Source organism: Gymnodraco acuticeps, unplaced genomic scaffold, assembly GCF_902827175.1.
Source record: "Gymnodraco acuticeps unplaced genomic scaffold, fGymAcu1.1, whole genome shotgun sequence".
Taxonomy (NCBI): domain Eukaryota; kingdom Metazoa; phylum Chordata; class Actinopteri; order Perciformes; family Bathydraconidae; genus Gymnodraco; species Gymnodraco acuticeps.
In genome coordinates this window covers 33,232-49,324 of record NW_022990750.1, presented here as the reverse complement: position 1 = coordinate 49,324, position 16,093 = coordinate 33,232, and the positions used below count along the sequence as shown (strand labels likewise).

The window sequence follows — 16,093 nt, the reverse complement described above, 5'->3', positions numbered from 1 at the left end:
CTATAGCGTCTCTATAGCGTCTCTAAAGCGTCTCTATAGCGTCTCTATAGCGTCTCTATAGCGTCTCTAAAGCGTCTCTATAGCGTCTCTATAGCGTCTCTATAGCGTCTCTATAGCGTCTCTAAAGCGTCTCTATAGCGTCTCTATAGCGTCTCTATAGCGTCTCTATAGCGTCTCTATAGCGTCAATTAAAAAGACAAAATCAACTAAATGTATTGAAATAACAATCTTCATTTTAGGTGCCTCTTCTTCTTTTAAATTAAAGGCTGTAAAAGTGCTCATTTCCTTCACCTCCGCCTACCTGTGTGAGTGCGGGTTTTCCGCATTGACTTTGATCAAAGGCAAGTACCGGTCAAGCAGGGGCGGATCTACCGGGGTGGCATGGGGTGGCAACTGCCACCCTAAAAATAGCCTTGCCACCCCAGCTGCCACCCCAGTTGGCAGCTTTGTTTTGAAAGAAAAGTTGTGGCTCATCGGACATTTATGAGAGAAAGTCTCTAATGTCCGAGTGCAAGTGAACGCAGCACAAGACGCGAGCCTTGTACCCCTCCCCCGGCCCGGGCGTGACGAGGAAATGTGATGGGCGGCGATTTCATTTGAACGAGACGGCGCATTCGGACCCAAGCAGACGGAAGGAATGAGGTGCGGTCTGCAGTGACAGAGCAGAGCCTGCAGTGCGGCTGCACTCAGCATCGAATCACAACGCACTAAAGTTTTGATCTGAATCAGTCTGTGAGGCGTTCAGCTGAACAACATGCTAATCGCTGCATTCAGCTGTTATAGGCAACTTGATGCTCTGCTCACGGATGACTCGATGAGCACAACAAACTGTTAAGATGATGACCTTACGTGTGTGAATATATATTTTTCTTTGAGGGGGTCTGCCCCCAAAAAACAGTTTGGGGTCCTAAGAAAGTCAAATCAGACGGTGTGTAAAACTGCACTGCCCAGCCAACAGAAAGTAACCACTTTGGTTTAACTAGGCCAGCAGGTAAAGGCTTTCCACTGGATCATAATACCCCTGCATTATAACAACAACAACAACAACAACAATAATAATAATAATTAAAACTGCGGTCGCACTTGTGCGCGCAGTGATGAGCGGGCCCTCGCGTCTGTGCGCCTGTCGGGGAGGGCGGCAGGTCGTCCCGGCGTCAAGCAGACGCGTGCGAGTCCTGGGAAATGAGCCGTTTCTCATTTCTATAATTTTCGCGTCCCAGACTCCCAGGTCCTCCGGCAGCGACCCGGAAACGGATTTCGGCGCGCCGTCTCGAAGGAAAACAAATTTCTCTAAAGGCTCGTCGAGGATCGATTATCAAGTAGGCTGTCTGTAGGAGCCGTAACCGAGGATACACTGATTTAGAGGAGAGAGGAGTGTCTCTGGAGGAGCTATAACCGAGGGTACACTGAAGTATTCTCCTGAGACGATTTCAGCCAACAGTGATGTTTAAAAGAGGCGTGACGCATGACTGGACTTCTGTCAACGAAGCACAGCTCTGCAAACTGTTCCCGTTGTGATTATAAGTTATTTGAGATGATCAAATGTGCATCAGACTTTCTGCCCTTTACCGTTTGTTTACTCACTAATCACATGTCCCCTGGATGTTAGGTGATGTTACAGTGAGAACAGCTGCTGAGGTCAGTGCAGAAAGCAGAACAGTGTGTATAATATATATCGTTCAATAACAAATGTAACAGGCCTACATTTCACACTTTATTTGTAGGCTTTAGGAGATATCTACAAATAAACATTAGGGTTAGGGTTAGGGTTAGCGAGTGTATAGGTGTCTGTTGTAATGAATATGCTGCCAGCAAAGGGCGTTGTTGGACTAACAGTAGGTGTGTGTGTGTGTGTGTGTGTGTGTGTGTGTGTGTGTGTGTGTGTGTGTGTGTGTGTGTGTGTGTGTGTGTGTGTGTGTGTGTGTGTGTGTGTGTGTGTGTGTGTGTGTGTGTGTGTGTGTGTGTGTGTGTGTGTGTGTGTGGTGTGTGTGTGTGTGTGTGTGAGAGTTGATGTGCCAGGCAAACAGGCAGGCCTCAGTAGCTTATCTGACATATAATTGGTCAAAAATGGTACATTCTCCGTTAGCCTACGAGCTCCCCGTTTGAGCGAAGGACTATTCCTTCTCAATGTAGCATGACATTGGATATGCGCTGAAGTTGTCCTGGATTGGAATTGTTCCGATCATTCCCCTAGGAGGAGTTTGCAGAAATGTCCTTAAAATGCATGAAAAACGGCCATTTTTCAAAATGGCCGACTTTCTGGTGGGCGGGGCTAATGGAAGGCAATTTGAAATATGTGTGCAATCATAATAGCAATATGTATACAGCGTTTCGTGAATATTGGAAAAAGTATACGCGAGTAGTTTGGAGTCATTTAGAGTAATTTGTGACATGTAAATCGTAATAAATGGTGTATTCGCTGTTAGCTTACGACCTCCACGATTGAGCTATAAAAAATGTTCTTCTCAATTTAGCATCATATTGGATAGGGGCTGAACTTGTGCTGGATTTGAATTTTTCCGATCATTCCCCTAGGAGCAGTTTGCAAGAATGTGCTTAAAATAAATGAAAAACGCACATTTTTCTAAATGGCCGACTTCCTGGGGGGCGGGGCTAATGGAAGGCAATTTTAAATATGTGTGCAATCATAATAGCAATATGTATACAGCGTTTCGTGAATATTGGAAAAAGTATACGCGAGTAGTTTGGAGTAATTTGGAGTAATTCGTGACATGTAAATCGTCAAAAATGGAAAGTTCTCCGTTCGCTTACGAAGTCCTCGTTTGAGCGATCAACTATTCCTTCGCAATTTAGCATCACATTAGAAATGGAATGAACTTGTCCTGGATTGGATTTTTTTTCGATCATTCCCCTAGGAGGAGTTCGCAAAAACGTGCGTAAAATGGCTGAAAACCGCACATTTTTCAAAATGGCCGAGTTTCTGGGGGGCGGGGCTAATGGAAGGCAATTTGAAATATGTGTGCAATCATAATAGCAATATGTATACAGCGTTTCGTGAATATCGGATTAACTATATCCGAGTAGTTTGGAGTAATTTGCGACATGTAAATCGTGAAAAATTGTGTATTCGCTGTTAGCTTACGACCTCCACGATTGAGCTATCAAAAATGTTGTTCTCAATTAAGTATCATATTGGATAGGGGCTGAACGTGTCCTGGATTGGAATTTTTCCGATCATTCCCCTAGGAGGAGTTTGCACGAATGTGCTTAAAATGCATAAAAAATGCACATTTTTCAAAATGGCCGACTTTTTGGGGGGCGGGGATAATGGAATGTATATACAAATATGTCCGCAATTCCATGAAGAATGTCTGTGCCAAAATTCGTGAAGTTCTGAGAAACTATATGCGACTACCACACAATAGGGGGCGCTAGTGAGCAGTTTTTTTGAAAATGTACGTTTTTTTTTTTACATTCTCGAAAAGGTCGTGGGCTCTGACGTGTGTCCCAAGTTTTGCGTCCGAAGCTCATTTTATGCTATCGCAATTTTCAAAAAATGTATAGGCCACGCCCACATTCTGCATTTGTTGCGACACTTTGAATCTAAGTTCGTAGTTGCCCCGAGAGTATGTGTAAAAAAAAAAAAAGATTAGTCCATCCGCTCTTGAGTTATAAATTGGTGGTGTTTTTGGCACCCCCTATAGTCCAAAATGAAAATATTTTGGTGTGCCTATTTCCCAAGACAGACTGAACGTTTCCATCAAAATCTGTGATGTTTGGATACATTGTTGATGAATTATGAGCATTTCTTTCTAAGCCCTGCCTTTTTGCGAGTACGTTTTAATTCATGGCGGAAATATTTATCGTTTGAACATGCTCATCTCCTAGGGGAATGTGTCTGACCCTCCGGCGATACTGTATACTGAGTTTGGTGTTGAAAAACCAACATTTGAAATTTAAGTGAATATTTAACTGTTTTTAAAATTATGCTAATTTAAAAACATAAAGTAGGCGGAGCTTAGGGTTCCAATTGGATTATTTGTAGAGCAGGTCCACCCGGATATGTTTGCAAAATTTCAGGTCATTCGGAGTTACGGTGCGACTTTGTGAATTTTTTTGCAAAATGGGATTTTTATAGGTGGCGCTATCAATCAATCAATCAATGTTTATTTATATAGCCCAATATCACAAATGTTACATTTGTCTCAGTGGACTTTACAGTTTGTACAAAATATCAGTATGACAATACGACACCCTCTGTCCTTAGACCCTCACATCGTATAAGGAAAAACTTCCGAAGAAAACCCACAGTTTAAAGGGAAAAATGGGAGAAACCTCAGGGAGAGCAACAGAGGAGGGATCCCTCTCCCAGGACGGACAGACGTGCAATAGATGCCGTGTGTAAATTGAAAAGATAATACATTTGCAACATAGGAGAGTGAGCAGGTTGGAATATTTAACCCATTAACTCCAGAATATCAAATTTTTCACCGGTCCTGGCGCCCGTGCAAAATTATACAACTTTTTCAGCGTCCTAAAGGCCTGAAAATAAGCATTGCAATATGGAATAATAATAATACCACGAATAACAATAGGTTTCCTCGCACTTCGTGCTAGGACACCGTTGGGTCCTAGCACTCCGTGCTCGGGCCCTAATAATAATAAAAATAGCAATAATAATTGGGAGGGGGGGCGCGGCTTTTCTTATGTTCTCTGAGGGGAGGCCCACCTTCCCACACTTTGAAAAGCCCGGGTCTAAAGCATTTATTTCACAGATGTTCCCCTCTCATATTCACAGTGTGGATCAACTGAGACAGTGTGGTGTCCAGGGAGCTGCAGAGACTTTGGGAGAAACCTCATCGTGACGGATGTCCTGTCTGTTGGTTTGGCTGGAGAGGACTGAGGTGGAGCGGTCTTTCCCTGGGAGGAGGACCAGGCCTGATGGAGGAGGACCAGGCCTGATGGAGGAGGACCAGGCCGGATGGAGGAACCACCAAACTGCATCTGTGAGCCCATACTGGGCACAGCTGTCACAAATAAATGATGGTCCTGTTTGACTACACACTATTCAGTGTGCAGATCTTTGTGTTCACAATAAAAGAGTAGTTTCTTAGTGAATGTCCTGTATTGGTCTTTAATCTCATATCAGCTTTTCATTTTCTTCTTGCCCCTCGGAGAAAACGGTGTGGCAGTTGTGTCCTTCAGGTGTGTCCTTTCCTAACAGAAATGACAAACATAAAACATATGACATTATTGAAGAGCAAGTGTGTTATTTATGAAAGAGGTGCGTTAGAGGGCTGTGGAAATAAATACAAAATTATTTGAATGTGTTTTCTAAATTCATCACTTTGTACTACAAAGATAATCAGATTATGAATGAACAGTCTGCAGTTAATCAAAATTAAAATATATGTTATAATTAAAATAATATTCAACTGTTATCAGAACTTAGTGCAACTGTAGTGTCAAGCAGCTCGGACCAAGACCATTCAGGGAATCTCGAGATTATATCAACCTTGACAGTGTCACGTTATCTGTACGTAAACAAGACAGATCTATAACAGAGGAACCTCCTCCTCTAGCCTGCAGTGCATTTAATCAAAACATAGGAAGTCACTACTTTTTTGAAATGTTGCAGAGTGATCCAGTGTGTTGGATTGGACTCATTGGCTGCATGATTCAGAGAGTTTCCTGATAGCGTGTCACTGTCAAGAATGGAATCATCTCAAGAATCCCCTTCCCAACAATTCTGTTCACAAACACATTTGATCCTGTGAACGCAGCACAGACTGAGACTCAGTCCAACAAGTCGGACTGCTAACTGTCATAGTGAGGTGAGGACACACACACATACATACACACACACAAACACACACACACACACACACACACACACACAGACTCAGGATAGGAAGCGCCTTCTCCTCACTTCGTCTGATAGACGCTGAAGTTGATGAAGGTCAGACGAGGCTGCTACTGATGAATCTCACGGCTAACAGTTCAGTAAGTAGAGCTGTGATTGGTTGACGTTGTTGATTGTTGTGGTCGCAGAAACGCTTGAGTTGATGAACGTGTGATTGTTTAAAGCTGGGAGACAAGATGGCCTCCTAGCTGTGAGAGCAGAGAGAGAGCAGGTTAGTTTAAAGAGTTCCCTGTGAGGAGGAAGAGGAGTTCAGGCTGATGGGGGTCAGTCTGTCAGGAGGGCTACTGATGTGGAGGGAGAGGCAGGTGGCAGGCACTAGGACCCAGCAGCCATCAGAGAGCTCACCTGGGCCTTTGCTCCTGAAACACCTGAGAGACTCTGCTGCGCTTCATTGGTCGATCAACACGCCCTCCTGACCCCCCCTCAGGAACTCTCATCTAAAGTCTAAACAGTGAAGTTCAAATGTCTTAATGCAGTTTTCTCACCTTGTTACATGTGTCCTGATAATGAAGAAGTGTACTTGTACTAGACTGTAAAGTTACAAAATGTACTTACAGCAAATATCTGTATCTGATGGCATTAGAATATATTCTATAAACTCAAATTTAACAGGAACTGTGAGGTTGTAGTTTCTGATGAAACTGTGTGAGACTCTTTAATTCTCCATTGTAGTCTTCCCTTCAGGCGTTCTGTGTTAAACACCAGCTGAGATAAGACATTTAGTTTCTTAGTCTTCACTGTCAAGACAAAAACTCAAGTCCAAACATGTAAAAAATAAAAAAAATAAAAACTGTGTTCATTTCAGTCAGAAGAGGAAAGAAGGAAAACTAGTTTACAGATCTGATAAAGTGGAGGAGGAGGAGGAGGAGGAGGAGGAGGAGGAGGAGGAGGAGGAGGAGGAGGAGGAGGAGGAGGACCTCCAGTGGTCACTCTGAGGAACTGCAGCTGGTTTCTGGTTTCTCTCAGAGGAGGACGAAGGACTCAGATCTTTAGTTTCTGAAACATTAGTGAAACCACAGTGTGATAATAATCTGTTTCAGGTCCTCTTTTCAACACTTCACTAAAGTACAAGTTTAAACATTGGAAAAAAACGTAAAGTAGTCTACTCATTCTGCACATGTTCATAATAATATATGTCACATTATTTAATAATGTTCATTAATGACTGTCTGCTCACTTTAGTATTACAGCTGGTAAAGGAGGAGCTTTTCTTTATTAAATAAATGGTGTATACAGTACATAGTACCTCGTGAATTTCACCAAGGAATCATATTTTAATATATAGTTATTGCATGATCATTTGGTGATTATATTTATTGTTATTAATCTAGATCTGAAACGTTTACGTAACATTTTCTTAAATGTACTGCAGAAAAAAGTATAATACTTGATGTAGAATGGTAGAAGTATAAAGTAGCAGGTAATGAAGTGAACTAAAGTACCTAAAAGCTGTACTGAAGTACAACACCTGAGTCAAGGTGAAACAAAGGTACGATCAGGTGTTTCCCCATTGTACTGAGATGTTCACTTTGAGGAGGGCGTGCAACATGCACTGTTGGATTGTTACAGTGATAGCAACGAGAAGTCAGAAGCTATAACAAATCAGCTGCTATCTAAACTGGAGATGTCTGGACTAGATGTGAACAAAATGTCAGCATATGCAGCAGACAACGCCATGGATAAATCTCACGGCTAACAGTTCAGTAAGTAGACCTGTGATTGGTTGACGTTGTTGATTGTTGTGTTCTCAGAAACGCTTGAGTTGATGAACGTGTGATTGTTTAAAGCTGGGAAACAAGATGGCCTCCTAGCTGTGAGAGCAGAGAGAGAGCAGGTTAGTTTAAAGAGTTCCCTGTGAGGAGGAAGAGGAGTTCAGGCTGATGGGGGTCAGTCTGTCAGGAGGGCTACTGATGTGGAGGGGAGGCATCAGGCCAGGCCCGGTTCTACGGGGGTGCATAAGGGTGCATTGGACCCTCAGTTGAGTCGTTATGCACCCTCATTTGAAAAATGAAAAGTGAAAAAATATATATATTACATATATAATAACAATAATAATAATAATAATAGTAATAATAATAATATTAAAAAGAAGAATATAGTTGAAATAAAATAAATATGTAATTGTGGTAATAACATTGTCTGCTGCATTTATTTGGTCGATTTTTTAAACGGTAAGTAACGTTATTATGTCAGGTGCGTGTGACCTGTGCCGCTGCGCGTTCGTCATCTGCAAGGTGCTTACACAGCAGTCAATGATGGACATCAGAAAATGGTTAAAACAACCAGCCCTTATTGCCAGCAGTAACACTGCATCTACTGCAGGTAATAACAGTTCAGATCATGGGGACATTACGTTACCCGCGGCATCTGTCGTGGACACTAACGTCCTCCCTCCCTCCCGACTCGCCGGCTTTTGCCCGCCTCGCCCACGGAGGCGGAGCAGCCGTCTTCGTTGCCCCAAACACCGCCACCCCTCAGCGGCCCGCAAGTGCCAGAGGACCTCGGCAAAACAGAGCCTGCCCAGGTATATTTAAAAAAGTACCCAACTCGCCTGTACAGTGGGGGCTCATTTTGCAGCTCATGGTTTCAAAACAGAGATTGGCTGGAATATTCATGTAAAAATATGCCATCTTCTGCATGTAGACATTTCGGTCTTGAAAGGGGAGTGATTTGTAAAATATCCATAAAGAAATAGTAAATCTGTTTACAGTTCTGTTTCATATGGGTGTTGAGATGTATCCATTCGGGCTGCTCAATTAATCGTATTGTAATCGAATTTTAATCGTGATTATGATTATGGCTTGCAACGATTACGAAAACAACGTAATCGAAATAAAACGATTATTTTTTTATGATTATTATTACTTTTCTTTTTTTTTGGGATTTTTTCAGTTGAATTATACTTAAAGTTAAGGGTTTCAACTGTTAAAAACATACTGTTCAAATAGTTTTCTCTCCAATAAATGGATGTTTTCAAAGTCAATGAATAATCGCATTTAGATTCAGATTCAGATTCAACTTTATTGTCATTACATAGTACATGTACTAGTGACGAAATGTAAGTTTAGGCATCTGACCAGAAGTGCAAAATAGCAGTGCAGGAGTCTACATAATGAGAATAATTATACATGGAATTTTATATTAATAGAATAATTATAAATAGGCTATAAACAGATGAATATATACAGTGTAAACGGCATTGACAGTAAAATATATAAACAGGTGGGTGGTGGGTATGGGCTTGAGTCTATCAGCGGGCAGAGTTCAGCAGGGTAACAGCCCTGGGGAAGAAGCTGACCCTGAACCTGCTGCGATTTAAACACCTGAGAGACTCTGGCCATTTCTCAATGTCGAGTATACCTGGGCTGAAGTCGAATAGTCCATTTAGCTTAGGAACCTTCCTAACCGAGTGAAATGACCCGGAAGTACCTCAGTGGCAGCCATGATAAGTGCCGTTCCCATTCTCCAAATGAAAGGAAAGGAGGTTTCAAACTTCCTTTACAACCTCCTTTAGCTTAGGAACCACTGGACCTCCCTAACCGAAAGGAGAGGAGAAAATGCTGCCCCACAATGCCTTGCAGCCGCAGCATTTGACGTCACACAACAGTCGGCCGTTCACGGACACAACCGATTATGACGGAGAAATGATATCATGAAAGTTACGGTGCTTATTAAGCATTTTAAAACGTATGTGGTAAGTTGCCAAAGTGCTTTGTTCTGAACCTTCATCAGTATTATAATCAAAAAGAGAAATATGAACGTTAGTTTTTACTGAAATTATCAAATAAAGTCAACGGTCCTCAGACTCTGGCCTGCTTACCACCCCCCGCACCAAACTGCGAACCTACGGGGACAGAGCCTTCAGTGTGGCAGCCCCCACCCTCTGGAACGCTCTCCCTGCGGAGATACGCAACATCCCCACACTTGAAGCCTTCAAAAGGGCCCTCAAGTCCCATCTGTTTGCCAAGGCTTTCGGCCCCTAAATCGATCTGTTGTTCTGTTTGTCTGTCTTTTGTTTTGTTATGTTTGTCTTTGCACTATTACTTGTGAAGCGACCTTGGGTCCCCTGAAAGGCGCTATAGAAATCGAAGCTATTATTATTATTATTATTATTAACATTTCACTGTCTCTACTGAGCTGTGTGGGGTTTGTTCAACTTTTAAAAGATGTTTGAATGGTGATATACACAGTGATAGATGTTAAGGACTAACGTTTATAATAAATACATCTGTATTGATTTAAGATCTTTTCATCAATCATACGTATTGGGATCATTTGTATTAATGTGGACCGGAGGGAGAGGGTGACGAGCATAAGTTTAACTTTCCTTTTTTATTTCAATTCCAGCTTTGGTCCTGAAGAATCTGTTTCTCTGTTGTCCACGTTCATAAAGCATAAAGCAGCAGCATCAGAGCACAGAGTCTCTAGATGAGTTTACAGTAGTCCCTCGTTCTTATTGAACATCCATGTTGTAGTCCGCTGTATAGAGAACTGTAGTTTCCATAGTTTCCCCACAGCAGCAGACGCACAAAATCATAGATATATATAAACTAATGCTGTCAAAATTATCGCGTTAACGACGGTAATGAATTTTTTGAATTAATTGCATTAAAAATATTTAACGCATTTAACGCATGTGCAGAATGCCCCCCCCCCCATACATCCCACCATAGGCTACACCCATACCAATAAATGGCTTAGCCCCACCATGAAAAATGATGTTAAAGTAAGCAAAAATAAAGTCTGCCAACTCGCGCGGAGTAAATTGCACAGACAGTAGTTAGTCAGATTGATTTCAGTAGCCACTTGTCTGGAAATACCGAAGACCAGAAACGGTTTTGAAAACTTTTGTCACACTGATCGTCTTCTCAATAGAACATCTTTGATAATGTCTCTAATGATTGATAGGATCTCTCTTTCATTTTGACACACAGAAAAATGTTACAATAAACATGTTAAATGGATATATCCGCCTTCTTTCATTTATCTTTCCATTACCACAACAATATACATAAAGAAATGACATATTTTGGACATAGTTCGAATGGTGATTAATCATAATTAATTAATTTGTAAGCTGTGATTAATCTGATTAAAATGTGTAATCGTTTGACAGCCCTAATATAACCACTAGACGGCTGAAGGGGGAGTCGCCAGCGTAGCTCACCGGCGGCCATCTTGCCACAGTCAACAACTACTGCTACAGCTGTTGTGAGGTGAGTGATCTGCACAAAAATACTCTTAACTCGCTGAAATCTTGACTGATTTACAAACGGTTGGGTTTATTATAAACGTTATTATCATGGCTGTGATACAGGAGACAACAAGACATGTTGAAAAAAAAACTAGAACTAGACAGTATGTAGTAATAAGCATAAGAAAACAATGCAATACAGTTATTGGTATTTGTTTCAGTACACTTATTTATTTCAGATAGATCTTATAGTTATTACTGTTAGCTTCAGCTTAAGTTATAGTGCAATGTTTGCACTAACACCATATTTATATAAAAATAAAGGCAATTAACAGTTACATCTCTACTTTACATAAGGGTGTCTGCACAATCTCACATTACAGCAACAAAATCCTGCGGTTTTTGGCAAACTGAGTACCAGAAAATATACATTTAAAAAAAAAAAAAAAAAAAATGTCATTGTTAGGGGGGCCACAGGGGGGCCACAGGTCAGTGTTAGGGGGCACTGGCCCCCCACCCAACCCCCCTAGAACCGCCCCTGCACCGTAGCTGTCAATCTGATCAAAAGACGTGTTCAATGGCATTAAAACGAGAAACAACGCGGCTGAATCGGTTGATCCATAGGTTGATAATGTATCTGTGGCTTTGAAGCAATTGTTTATAATCCATAATTCCATTTGTATGTAAAAATCGGAGCACAAAAGTTAGCTGCTAATGGTAGCTACCAGAGTGTATGCAGCTTCCGGTTTTGGCTACGCGTCACTCTCACTCCTTATTTGGTAACCTGCGTGTGAGTGAGACTGCTGCATAGCCAAGACCGGAAGCAGCAGCCACTCTGGTAGCTACCATTAGTAGCTAACATTTGCTCCGCGATTTTTACATAAAAATGAAATTATGGATCATAAATGAAATAATTGTTTTATACAGAGACGTTAAAAACCTATGGATTAACCGATTCAGCCGCGTTTTTTCTCGTTTTAATGCCATTGAACACGTCTTTTGATCAGATTGACAGCTACTGTGAGACGATCTCCCCTAGAAGCTCCGTAAAGGTACGTGTTGTGATGTCTGTGTTTGCTTCCCCTGTCGCGAGTTCGGATCACTCAGTGATGATACTATATACCTAAATAATCTGTGGAACCTCAGCTTTAATCGGATATCTTGTATGTGCAGCTACGATAAGTAATAAGGGTACTTTTATCTTGAGTTCTGTGCCAAAGTCCGTTAGCATTTTTTGCTCGGGTCATTTAGATGCTTCTTATGAGACTCGTGTTTTCTTTTGGTAAAAATGGTTTGTATCGTCAGTTAGCTGAGATTCTTCCCGTTAATCTGGTACAACACATTAATAGGTTCTTAAATATTAAGATCCCCTGAGACACAGTGTCGTGAAAAAAAAAGTAAAGTACCTGCCGGGACCTTGGGGTTTAACAGGTTAAAAAAAACGCAATATATATCGCAGGGGAACAAAAAAACCGCAATGTCAGTTTTTTTCAATATCGTGCAGCCCTAGTATGCAGTATCATAACTACATCTTCGATGTTTATAACGAACCAAACCGTTTGAAAATTGGTTTAAAATTGAGCAATCTACGGTTATTTCAATAGTGCACCATAAACATTACATTACATTGCATTTAGCTGACGCTTTTATCCAAAGCGACTTACAATAAGTACATTCGACCAGGAAGACACAACCTTGAAGAAAACAGAATCATATAAGTACATCAGGTTTCATAGAGCCAAACATTTCAAGTGCTACTCAACTGGCTTTAGATAAGCCAGTCCTTTATTAGTATATAAGTGCTTTGTTAATAGTTATATCGCTCGAAGTGGAGTCGAAAGAGATGAGTTTTCAGTCTGGAAGGTGTGTAAGCTATCTGCTGTCCTGATGTCAATGGGGAGCTCATTCCACCATCTTGGAGCCAGGATAGCAAACTCACGTGTTTCTGCTGATGGGAACTTGGGTCCCCCTCGCAGCGAGGGTGCAGCAAGTCGTTTGGCCGATGCAGAGCGTAGTGCACGCGCTGGGGTGTACAGTTTAACCATGTCCTGGATGTAGGAAGGGCCAGATCCATTCGCAGCATGGTATGCAAGTACCAGTGTCGTGAAGTGGATTCTAGCAGTTACCGGAAGCCAGTGAAGGGAGTGGAGGAGCGGAGTGGTGTGGGAAAATGTGGGAAGGTTGAAGACCAGACGAGCCGCTGCATTCTGGATGAGCTGCAGAGGTCGGATGGCACATGCAGGTAGACCAGCCAGGAGGGAGTTGCAGTAGTCTAAGCGTGAGGTGACGAGAGCCTGGACCAGAACCTGCGTGGCTTTCTGGGTCAGCTGGGGACGTATCCTCCTGATGTTGTAAAGCGTGTATCTGCAGCAACGGGTTGTAGCAGCAATGTTTGCAGTGAAGGACAGTTTGTTATATAGGATCACACCCAGATTCCTTGCAGTCTGAGTCGGGGAAACAACAGAGGTGCCGATGTTGATTGTCAGGTCAAGAGTGGGACAATCTTTTCCTGGAAGGAGAAGCAGTTCAGTCTTGTCAAGGTTTGAGCATGAGGTGATGAGCAGACATCCACTGAGAGATGTCAGCTAGACAAGCAGAGATGCGTGCGACGACCTGGGTCTCTGAGCGGGGAAAGGACAGAATTAATTGGGTGTGACCAAGAACAGATTCCTGAGGGACCCCTGTAGTTAATTGACAAGGGTCGGACTCGGACCCTCTCCAAGTTACCCTGTAGGTACGGTCTTTGAGGTATGAGGTGAGGAGGGAAAGTGCAGAGCCTGAAACTCCAAGTTTTTGGAGAGTGCGAAGGAGGATCTGATGATTCACCGTGTCGAATGCAGCAGACAGGTCCAACAGGATGATGACAGAGGAGAGGGATGCAGTTTTGGCAGTGTGCAGTTCCTCAGTGACAGCAATGAGAGCAGTTTCTGTGGAGTGACCTGCCTTGAAACCAGACTGGTGCGGATCCAGAAGGTTGTTCTGATTGAGATAACAGGAGAGTTGTTTAAAGACAGCGCGTTCAAGTGATTTAGACAGGAACGGGAGGAGAGAGACAGGCCTGTAGTTTATAACATCAGACGGGTTGAGAGTGGGTTTCTTTAGGAGAGGGTTTACTCTTGCCTCCTTGAGACTGTTTGGAAAGTGACCAGAAGTTAGAGAAGTGTTGATGAAATGGGTGAGAAACGGTAGAATATCAGGAGCGATAGTCTGAAGGAGGTTTGAAGGGATGGGGTCCAGAGGACAGGTGGTAGGGCGGGCAGAGGTAATGAGGGTAAGAACCTCACTTGGAGAGAGAGGGGAAAAGGAGGTTAGTGTGTTGGTGGAAGGAAGGTCTGGTGACCCAGCGGTGAGTAAAGGTGAGTCAGAAAAAGAAGAGCGAATATCATCAACCTTTTTTTCAAAGTGGTTAACAAAGTCGCTTGACAGAAGTGAGGAGGAGGGAGGGGCTTTGGGGGGGTCCAGGAGGGAGGAGGGGGAAGGGGCTTTGGGGGGTCCAAGAGGGAGGAGAAGATGGAAAATAGTTTTTTGGGACTGGAATAGGAAGATTGGATCTTATCTTGAAAGAAAGTGCTTTTTGCCTGAGAGATCGAAGCAGAGAAAGAGGAGAGGAGAGCCTGATAGGTTAGGAGGTCGTCACGGTGTTTGGATTTCCACCGTTTCCGCTCTGCTGTCCTAAGGGTGGTTCTATTAGCACGCAGTGCATCATTTAGCCAGGGAGCAGGAGGGGACTGACGAGCCTGCCGAGATGTGAGAGGACAGAGAGAGTCCAGAGAGGATGAGAGAGTAGAGAGGAGAGTTTCTGCAGCAGAGTTTGAGGCAGGAGTTGGAACGAGTCAGAGGAAGGGAGGGCTGAGAGCACCGATGAGGCAAAGGTAGAGGGGGAGAGGGAACGAAGGTTACGGCGGACAGGTGCAGGATGAGAAGAGATTAGTTTGTTTTGTTTGGAAAGGGGTAGAGAGAATGAAATGAAGAAGTGATCGGATGTGTGGAGTGGGTTTACAGAGAGGTTAGAAGTAGTGCAGTTCCTTGAGAATATGAGATCAGGCCGGTTATAGCGATTAGGAGATACACAGGGCCAGTGATAATTGCGAGAAGACACATGAACAGGAATGGAGAAAATACACATGATTATAGCATGAGGGGCTAAACAACCAAATAAAATTTTAAAAAACACCAGCGGTAATTAGCTTAATCAGAGGAGGATTTGCCTCCTCTTTGCCACCCTCGTGACTCCCGCAGGACTCCAATGTCTTTGTCAGTCTTACTCCCGCAGGACTCCAATGTCTTTGTCAGTCTTTGCCTGTCTGACGCTGAAGCTGACGCTCCAGGAAAGAGCTACCTAAAATGGACGCCTGATTGCTGAGTTCTCACAGCTGTGGGGCCTCGCCCCTCTAATTAGTTAACTCTCTACAGCTGATGGGCGACAGCAGAGTGGCCTTGCCTATATTGTAATGCAGGGTTGAGTGCCCCACTGAGACCTGTGTAACAGGTTCACTTGAGCAGATCTGAGATTTAAAATCTCTCAAAAGCGCCGTTTTAGCTACAATAACTACAGAACAATTATACAGAGTAGAATAAATGAAACAGAGATGTCTAATTAAACAAGAATATAACTTACAGTGGTTGCTGCGTCAATAGGTAATGTCGTCACCCGGTCTAGATGCACACTGACATAATGTTATGAATGAATTATGACTTATTCACCCACGGATCTATGGGTTGGGGTATTGTTCCGCACGGACATTTTAGTTAACCAGACTTCCTGTTGATGTGAAATCCGAAAACATTTAAAAAAAATAATAATAATACTATCACGGGGTTTGTCAAGCAAAGCGGAGAGAATACTTACTTCCGGGTGTAAAATTCTCTAAAGCAACTACTATGAGCTGCTCCGACCCTCGGTCCTAACGGACTCCAACTTGTGTTTATTAATCAAACAAATAAACACAAGGATAAGTATGTGTTATTGAGTAAATAACAGTGTGGTTTAGAAAATAATACAAAATTAGAAGGAA

General features: G+C 42.7%; 1 protein-coding gene across 2 annotated transcripts in view; it reads left to right on the top strand.

Annotated features, from left to right (window-relative positions):
- The first annotated feature begins 5,856 nt into the window (after window positions 1-5,856).
- Window positions 5,857-16,093, top strand: part of LOC117556735 (NACHT, LRR and PYD domains-containing protein 4E-like) — a 38,434-nt gene continuing 28,197 nt past the window's right edge. For both annotated transcript variants that reach the window (XM_034232230.1, XM_034232228.1), the window contains exon 1: window positions 5,857-5,964. The gene's annotated coding sequence lies outside the window, so the exon portion shown is untranslated. The remainder of the gene's footprint in view (window positions 5,965-16,093) is intronic.